We start from the raw sequence: 9,524 nt of genomic DNA, 5'->3' as shown, positions 1-9,524 counted from the left end.
TTCCATGTCTTGGCTATTGTGAATAGCTCCGCAATAAACATAGGGGTACATATATTTTTTCGAATTAGCGTCTTGGGTTTCTCTGCATAGATACCCAAGAGTGGAATTGCTGGGTCATACGGTAGTTCCATTTCCAGTTTTTTGAGATATCTCCATACTGATTTCCATAATGGCTGCACCAATCTGCAGTCCCACCAACAGTGCAGCAGGGTTCCCTTTTCTCCACAGCCTCGCCAACACTTGTTTGTTGATTTATTGATGATAGCCATTCTGACTGGAGTGAAGTGGTATCTCATTGTGGGGCTTTTTTTTGTTTTTTTTTTTAAGATTTTTTTTTCTTGGAGAATTGGGGGGATGGGAACAGTGCTGGGGAATTGGGGGAAAGGGAACAGACAAGTTGCTGTCGTTTTGTTCTTCAGTCTAGTTGTGGAGGACATTGCTTCACTGGCCCAAGTCGGCACCATCATTGCACTCTTCCCGGGCGAGGCACATCAGTCGCTGGCTTCTGGACGGCTGCTCAGTGCGGCTGCTAGCCGCTCACGCTGGCTGCTGGCTACATACGGTAGCCCATGGCAACCCACTACAGCCTACCGTCACCAGCGACTCACAGCAGCCCAGCTCCAGGTTGAGCTGTTGTTCAGCATCTTAGCTGTAGAGGGCAGTGTCACTGGCCCTCATATGTGGGATCCGAACCGGGGCCTTCTGGAGTCCCAAGCTAGTTTTTAACCATTGCGCGACTCAGCCGGCCCTCATTGTGGTTTTTATTTGCACTTCCCTAATGATTAGTGATGTTGTACATTTTTTCATATGCCTGTTGGCCATCTGCATATCCTTTTTAGAGAAATGCCTCTTCATATCCTCTGCCCATTTTTAAATTGGGTTCTTTGTTTTTTTGGTGTTCAATTGAATGTGTGTTTTATAAATTTTGGATATTAACCCCTTATCAGATATATCATTGGCAAATATCTTCTCCCATTCAGTAGACTGCTTTTTTGTTTTCTTGATGAATTCCTTTGCTGTGGAAAAACTTTTAAGTTTGATGTAATCCCACTCCCTTCTCACCTGCAGTTTGTGTAGAAAAGTCAGCTGTTAGTCTTATTGGAGTTCCTTTGTATGTAACCTGCTGTCTTTCTGTTGCTGCTTTAGGATCCTATCTTTGTCTTTAACCTGTGCCATTTTTACTATGATGTGTCTTGGTGTGGACTTGTTTGGGTTCAGCTTGTTTGGAACTCTCTGCACTTCCTGGGCTTGTATGTCGATTTCGTTCACCAGGGTAGGGAAGTTCTCAGTCATTATTTCTTCAAATACATTCTCGATCCCTTGCTTCTTCTCTTCTCCTTCTGGTATTCCTATGATGTGAATGTTGTTGCGCTTGATTTTGTCCCACAGGTCTCTTAAACTATTTTCATTGTTTATTATTATTTTTTCATTTTTTTCCTTCCATGTGGGTGGTTTCTGCTACTTTGTCTTCTAAATCACTGATCTGATACTCTGCTTCATCTAATCTATAGGTGATTCCTTCGAGTGTGTTCTTCATTTCAGTTATTGTATTCTTTAGTTCTACCTGGTTGTTTATTATGGTTTCAGTATCCTTCTTTATGTCCTCCTTAAGTTCCTGAAACATTCGTATTAACAGTGTTCTAAACTCTGTCTCTGAAAGGTTGGATACCTCTGTTTCATTTAGTTGCATTTCTTGAGTTGTCTTCAGATCTTTTACTTGGGACATGTTTCTTTGTTTCTTCATTCTGGCTGTCGCTCTGATTGCTTCGATGTATTAGATCACCTAGAAAGAAAAAAGAAAAAAGAAAAAAATAAAGGAGGGTCTTTCTGCCCCCTGTAATCTGCACTGAAGCCCACTTGCTCAGCAATAGAGAGATTCTGGGTGACTCAGCACCAGCTGCTGGTGGGAAGGGCTCAGTGCGTCGTGTGCCGACCTCCCTCTAGACTTGAAGTAAGCTTCCCACAGTTAGTTGCTGTGTGCTCTGGAACTGTGCTCACCACCAAAAATCCTCACAGGTTGTTGCAGGCTGTCTGCTGCTGCAAAAAACCCTCTGTGCCCTGCAGAGGTAGGAACTAGGGACCAGGGGCTCAGGGTGCCCCTTGCAACACACCTCTAGGTGGGCGGGGAAGGCCACCAAGGCACCACAAGGTGTCTTCAGTGGCCCCCACCAAGTCAGAGCAGCATGCACTCCTGCATCAGCAGCCAACCCACACAAACTCACCTGGAAAGCCCCGGCTGAATCACGCAGGTGCACAGCTCGCAGCCCTACACTCCCAGGAAAACTCCATGTCTCAGCCTATCCCAATCAGGTGCTCAAAGATCAGGCCGAGTAGCCCGACAGCCAATTGCCTCCACTGCATTGGTCTGCTGGAATTGGTGCAGGAGTGCGTGTGTGCGTGCATGCATGCATGCGCACGCATGCGGCCTTGGATCCCCACCCTCCATACTGTTTGTGCTGCGTAGCCAGGGAAACACCGGGCAAGCGCACTCTGACTACAACAGACTGCTTATTGACCGGGAAGTGCGCGACTTACCTTAAGTCCCTGATTTGCGCACTGCATATGCAGAGTTGTATTGGAGTCCCAGACCTGAGCCTCTGTGGGAGGGCCCAGCCCTGAAAAAAATGGCGGCCTCCTGTGCACTACTCATGTGCAAGCTCCACACCGTGGGAACAATGGTCCCCAAAACCTCCAGTTCCCGCACCAAAGGCACTCAGTTCAGTCCTTCCCGGAGGCTCCTGGGCCCCGCTCACAAAGCTACTCCCTCCACCAGGAAACGGGTGAGTGATCACCAGCAAGCAAGTCAGTTTGCCGGCTCCACTGTTTCTCCAGCCACCCCCAGCCTCACCAAGCCACGCAAAGAGAGTCCTCACTATTTTCTCCTTCCAGCTATCATAGAATTCCTCTTCCCGGCAACGTAGCTTGGGGTGGTGAGTGCGGTGCGGGGCCGGAGGGTCTCACCCCCAACTGTAAAGCCTCCTCACCACTGAGGTGACCCTCACGGGGTTCCCCCTCTCTCGTCTCCACCCCTCCTAGTGGACTTGACGTGCCCTCCTCTTCAAGTCCTTCATTTAGAAGTTCTGTTCATCTAGGGTCCAGGGAATTTCCGAGGTTGAATATCTTATAAATTATTTGTAATTTTATTGTGATCCTGGGAGGTAGTCGGCACAGCATCTATTCTGCCATCTTACCGGAAGTCCCCAGTTTTAATAGTTTTTTGGTGGGGATTCTTTAGGATCCTCTATGTAGTATCATGTCATCTGCAAATAATGACAGTTTTACATCTTTCTTTCCAATTTGGATGCCTTTTATTTCTTTTCCTTGTCTGATTGCTGTGGCTAGGATTTCCACTACCATGTTGAATAAAAGTGGTGAAAGTGGGCATCCTTGTCCTTTTCCTGATCTTAAGGAAAATGCTGGTAGCTTTTCCCTATTGAGTATGATGTTAACTGTGGTTTTGTCACACGAGGTCTGACAATTAAGTTACTGAACTTGTTACAATAATGTTGCTAACATTTTTTGATATCAGAGGGATTGTTCATTATGAATTTGTACCAACTGGACAAACAGTTATCCAAGTTTACTATTTGGAAATGTTGAAAAGGTTGAGTGAAAAAGTTAGATGACCTGAACTTTTCACCAACAATTCATCACTACTGCATCACGAAAATGCACCAGCTCACACTGCACTGTCTGTGAAGGAGTTTTTAGCCACTAAACAAATAAATGTATTGGAACACCCTCCCTATTCACCTGATCTGGCCCTGAATGACTTCTTGCTTTACCTGAATATAAAGGAAATATTGAAAAGAAGACATTTGGATGACATTCAGAACATCAATGGTAATATGATGACAGCTCTGATGGCCATTCCAGAAAAAGAGTTCCAAAATTGCTTAGAAGGGTGGACTAGGCACTGGCATCATTTCGTAGCTTCCCAAGGTGAGCACTTTGAAGTTGACCCTAGTGATATTCAGCAATTAGGGATGTAGCACTTTTTGTAGATTGAGTTCACAAACTTAATTGTCCAACCTCGTATATGGCGCTTATTATATTATGATATGTTCCTTGTATTCTCATTACACTGAGAGATTTTATCTTAAGTGGATGTTGGATATTATCAAATGCTTTTTCTGAATCTATTGATATGATCATATGATATATATCTTTCATTTTGTTTATGTGGTGTGTCACATTAATGATTTGCAAATACTGAACCACCCTTGCATCCCAGGAGTAAATCCCACTTTATTATGGTGTATGATCTTTTTAATATATTGTTACATTTGGTTTTGTAATATTCTGTTGGGGATATTTGCATCTGTGTTCATCAGAGACATCAGGATATAATTTTCTTTTTTGTAATATTTTTGTCTGGTTTTGGAATCAGGGTAATGATGGTTTCATAAAATGGTCTGGAAGCTTTGCCTCCTCTTGAAGTATTTTGAATAATTTGAGAACTATAGGTGTTAAATCTTTGAATGGTTAAATTCAACTGTGAAGTCATCTGGTGAAGAATGTTTTTTTTTTATTGATTTGATGTCATTAATAGTTGTCCGTCAGTTTAAATTATCTGTTTCTTCTTGATTCAGACTTGGAAGATTGTATGCTTCTAGAATTTATTCTTTTTTTTCTCCAGATTGTCCAATTTGTTGGTGTATAATTGTTCATAATATCTTCTAATAATTCTATGTATTTCCATGGTATCAGTTGTCACTTCTATTTCATTTCTGGTTTTATTTATTTTGGCCTTTTCTCTTTTTTTTCTTGATGAGTCTAGCTAAAACTTTATCAATTTTGTTTATCTTTTCAAAAAACTACCTCTTGGGTTCATTGGTATTTTGTATTGTTTTTTAGACTAATTCATTTATTTCCGCTCTGATTTTTATTATTTCCGTTCTTCTACTCACTTTGGGCTTTGTTTGCTGTTGTTTTCTTTCATTCCTTTAAATGTAAGGATAGATTGTTTATTTGAGATTTTTCTTGTTTCTTGAGGAAGACCTGTATTGCTATGCATTTCCCTTTCTCAATGTGTTCCATAGATTTTGGATCATTGTGTTTCCATTTTTATTTGTCTCCAAGTATACCTTTGATTTCTTCCATGATGTCATCGTTGACCCATTTATATTTACTAGCATGTTATTTAGCCTCCATGTGCTTTTCAGTTTTGTTTTTTTGTTGTTTTTGTTTGTTTGTTTGTTTTTAGTAATTGATTTCTAGTTTTGTACCATTGGAGCTTAAGAAGACACTTGATGTGATTTCAGTGACCTTAAATTTATTGAGACTTCTGTTGTGGCATAACATGTAGTGCATCTTGGGAATCGTTCCATGTACACTTGAAAAGAAAGTATATTCTGCTGCTATGGGGTGAGATGCTCCAAAAATATCTATTAAATCCATCTGGTCTAGTGTGTCATTTAAGGCCACTGTTTCCATGTTGATTTTCTGTCTGGAAGATCTGTTCATTGATGTCAATGAGGTGCAAAGGGGTCCTCTACTATGATTGTATTACTTTTGATCTCTCCCTTTATCTCAGTCAATATTTGTTTTATACATTTAGGTGCTCTTATGTTGGGTGCATAAATGTTGACAAGGATTATATCCTCTAGTTGAACTGATCCCTTTATCATTATGTAATATGCCTCTTTGTCTCTTATTACAGACTTTGTTTTAAAGTCTATTTTGTGTGATATAAGTATGTGTTTTAATTTTCATTTTTATTTACATAAATGTCTTTTTTCCATCTCTTTACTTTAAGTCTATGTGTGCCTTTTGATCTGAAGTGGGTCTCTTGTAGACAGCATATGTATGGATTTTGTTTTCTTACCCATTCAGCTACTGTATATCTTTTTATTGGGGCATTTAATCTATTTCTATTTAAAGTGATTATTGATAACTACATAGTTATTGCCATTTTATTATTCCTCTTTATGTTCTTCCCCATCCCCTTCTTTTTATTAAGGAGTTCCTTTAACATTTCTCATAATACTTGTTTAGTGGCGATGAACTCCATTAGCTTTTTCTTGTCTGGAAGCTGTTTATCTCTCCTTCGATTTGAAATGCTAGCCTCTCAGGGTAGAGTAGTCTTGGTTATAGGTACTCATTTTCCATCATTTTGAATATTTCTTGCCAATTCCTTCTTTCCTGCAAAGTTTCTGTTAAGAAATCAGCTGACAGTCTTATGGGCAATCCGTTATAAGTAACTAGTTGCCTTTCTCTTGCTGCTTTTAGGATTCTCTCTTTGTCTTTAATGTTTGCCAGGTTAGGAAAGCTTTCAGTCATTATTTCTTCATATAGGTTCTCATTCCATTGCTTTCTCTCTTCTTTTTTTTTTTAAGATGTTTTTTTTTTAATTGGGGAATTGGGGGGATGGGAACAGTGCTGGGGGATTGGGGAAGGGGAACAGACAAGTTGCTGTCATTTTGTTCTTCAGTCTAGTTGTGGAGGACGTTGCTTCACTGGCCCAAGTTGGCACCATCATTGCGCTTTTCCGAGGCGAGGCACATCAGTCGCCGGCTTCTGGACGGCTGCTCACTGCGGCTGCTGGCCGCTCACGCTGGCTGCTGGCTACATACGATAGCCCATGGCAACCCACTGCCACTGGGACTGCAGCCTACACCGTGGCCAGCGACTCACGGCAGCCCAGCTCCAGGTTGAGCTGTTGTTCAGCATCTTAGCTGTGGAGGGCAGTGTTCACTGGCTCTCATATGTGGGATCCGAACCAGGGCCCTCTGGCATCCCAAGCGAGCCCTCAACCATCACGCCACTCGGCCGGCCCACTTTCTCTCTTCTTTTTCTTGTATCCCTGTGACGCAAATGTCATTATGCTTGATGTTGTCTCAGAGGTGTCTTAAACTGTCCTCATTTAATTTTTTTTTCTTTTTGCTGTTCCAATTGGGTGTTTACTGCCACTTTGTATTCTAAATCACTGATTTAGTCCTCTGCTTCATCTGAATCACCACTAGTCTGCTGTTGATTCCTTCTAGTGCATTCATCATTTCACTTGTATTATTTACTTCTGACTGATTCTTTTTTATGCTTTCTATATCCTTTTTTTTATTTGCTTGCTATCTCTTTGTTGGAGTTCCTTGAGTATCCTTATAACCATTGTTTTGAACTCTGTATCTAGTGGTTTGTTTGCCTTCGTTTTATTTAGTGCTTTTTCTGTAGTTTTCTCCTGTTTTTTCATTTGGGATGTTTTTCATTGTTTCCCCATTTTGACTGTCTCTCTGTTTCTTTCTATGTATTAGGTATATATGCTACCTTTCCCAGTCCTGGCTGGATGGCCCTAATATTGTAGGTACCCTATAGGGCCCAGTGACACAGTCTCCCTAGTCACCTATGCTGGGCACTCCACGAGTGTCCCTTGTGTGGGTTGTATGTGTTCTTTTGTTATACTTGAGCCTTGATTGCTGCTGGCATGTCAGTGGGTCAGATTGACCCTCAGGCTGACTGGCTGTGGGGATTGACCACATGCACAGCTTATAGCTTACTGCATGGGATCACCCTGGTGTGTTATGATGCCTGCTGAGACCTCTTTTTGGGCATGGCAATTGTACAGATGGTGCTCTGCTGTGTTCTGAAGCCAACTTCCAGTTATGTTGGTTTTCGTGCTTCTTGGGAGGAGTTCCGGTACAGGCCCAGATCAGCCATGGCCTGTGACCATCTGAGAACTCCCGGGTAGGAGCTATAAAGTGATTCGTAGTTGGTTGCTGCCTTTGCTGGACCTGGACATGCATGGGAGAGGCTAACTTGTGAACTGGTGATGGCTGCCACCAGTACTGAGTCTGGGGTAGCTCCACAAAAAACCAGGCCACCCCCAGCCTGCTGCCACCTTTTGGCTTCCATATGGCTCAACTGCTCCTAGAGCTTTGTGGTGTCTGTGAGTTGGGTGAGGCAGCATCTCAGGGAGTCATCAGGGTGGGACAAGTGTTTACTAGTTTAATGTAGATTCTGGTTTGGTGCCAGTGTTGAGCCTGGAGCTACTCAGCAAAAGTCTCAGATCACATTGAAGCTAGCCACCACCTGCCTGAGGCCCATGGACCCTGAGAGTTATCAAAAAAAGTGTTCAATGTGGATACAGCTGGCTTGTAGTGGAGCAAGTGCCTCAGACATTGAGTGAGTTAGACGGAGCAAAGTCCCAGGGAGTCACCAGGGTGGAGGGAGCAGGTGGAGTGAGTGGAGTTTACTAAGCCAATTCAGATTCATATTAGTGTATGTGGGGAGGGCTCAACCCAGGAAAGATGGTGCCCACCTTTCAGCTTCATGGGACATGATTCTACACAAGGAAAATGGCGTCTGTCCCTCTAGTCCTCGTACTGAAGCCACCCAACTCAGTCTTCCCTTGTATGTCTGATGTCTCCCAAGTCAGTTTCCCTCTGCCAGAGTTTAGGGTGAATGCCTGAGAGCAAGTGAATTTGTGAGTGGGTCCTTTTAAGGGAGATCTAGGTTTTCTGCAGCCTTCCCTTCCACCCTGATGGTCTATATCCCACTATTTTTCATAGCCAGATATTGTGGGGGCTCCTCTTCCCAGCACTGGTACCCAAGGCTTGGATGCCCAGTGTGTAGCTGGAGTCCCTTGCTCCTCCAGGGGTGGGGGACCTCCATGGCTGAGATATTTCTCCCAATTCTCAGCCACCACACTCAAGTATGGGGCCGCCTGTTCTGCAGCTGTGCCCCTACGACAATTCTGGATGTGGCTTCTTCTTTATATCCTTAGAAAACTTCTATCTGTTCACCTAGACTTCAGAAGATTCTTCAGTTTGATTGTTCTATAATTTAGTTGTAATTTTAATGTGGTTGTGAAGGAGACAAGCATAGCACTTATTGATTCCACCATCTTAGGTCTTCCCTTTGTATCTACCTTTAATGCAAGTTTGTTTTAGACAGCATATTGATGAGTTGTGTTTATTTTTGTATTCAATTTGACAATTTTAGCTCATGTGTTTAGACAATTCACACCTATTGTGATTATTGATATGGTTGAATTACATTTCACCATTTTAAATGTTTTCTGTGTGTTCACTGTGCTTGGTTTGTATTTCTTTTTTCTGTCTGAGGTTAATTGAGCACTTTTATGATTTCAGTTCATCTCTCTATTGATTAGACATCTTTTTAAAATGCTATTCATGATTGCCCCACAGTTTACCTTTAATTGTTGAGTTTATTTTCAGATTAAATTGTAACACTTCTTTGTAATATAAGGTCCTTAAAACAATATATTCCTAATCTTCACTCCCATCCTTAATACTAGCACTAGCATACATTCTATTTTTAGATACGTGTAAACACACAATACCTTGCTACTATTGTTGCTTTAGGCAGTTGCTATTTTATAGCAATTAAAATTCTAAAACAAGGAATTGTATTTTACCTTCATTTTTTCCCCATTTCTAGTGCCTTTATTTTTTAGAATAAATTGTCTATGTGGTATTTCTTCTGCTTGAAGAACTTCATTTAATATTTCTTAGAGATTACATCTGCTACCAATATTTTCCCACAATTTTCTTTTTGTTTTCTATTCT

This window comes from Hipposideros armiger, unplaced genomic scaffold (genome assembly GCF_001890085.2).
Source record: "Hipposideros armiger isolate ML-2016 unplaced genomic scaffold, ASM189008v1 scaffold_317, whole genome shotgun sequence".
In the NCBI taxonomy this organism is placed as follows: Eukaryota; Metazoa; Chordata; class Mammalia; order Chiroptera; family Hipposideridae; genus Hipposideros; species Hipposideros armiger.
The sequence above is the reverse complement of the archived record's forward strand: the minus strand, read 5'-3'. Positions refer to the sequence as shown.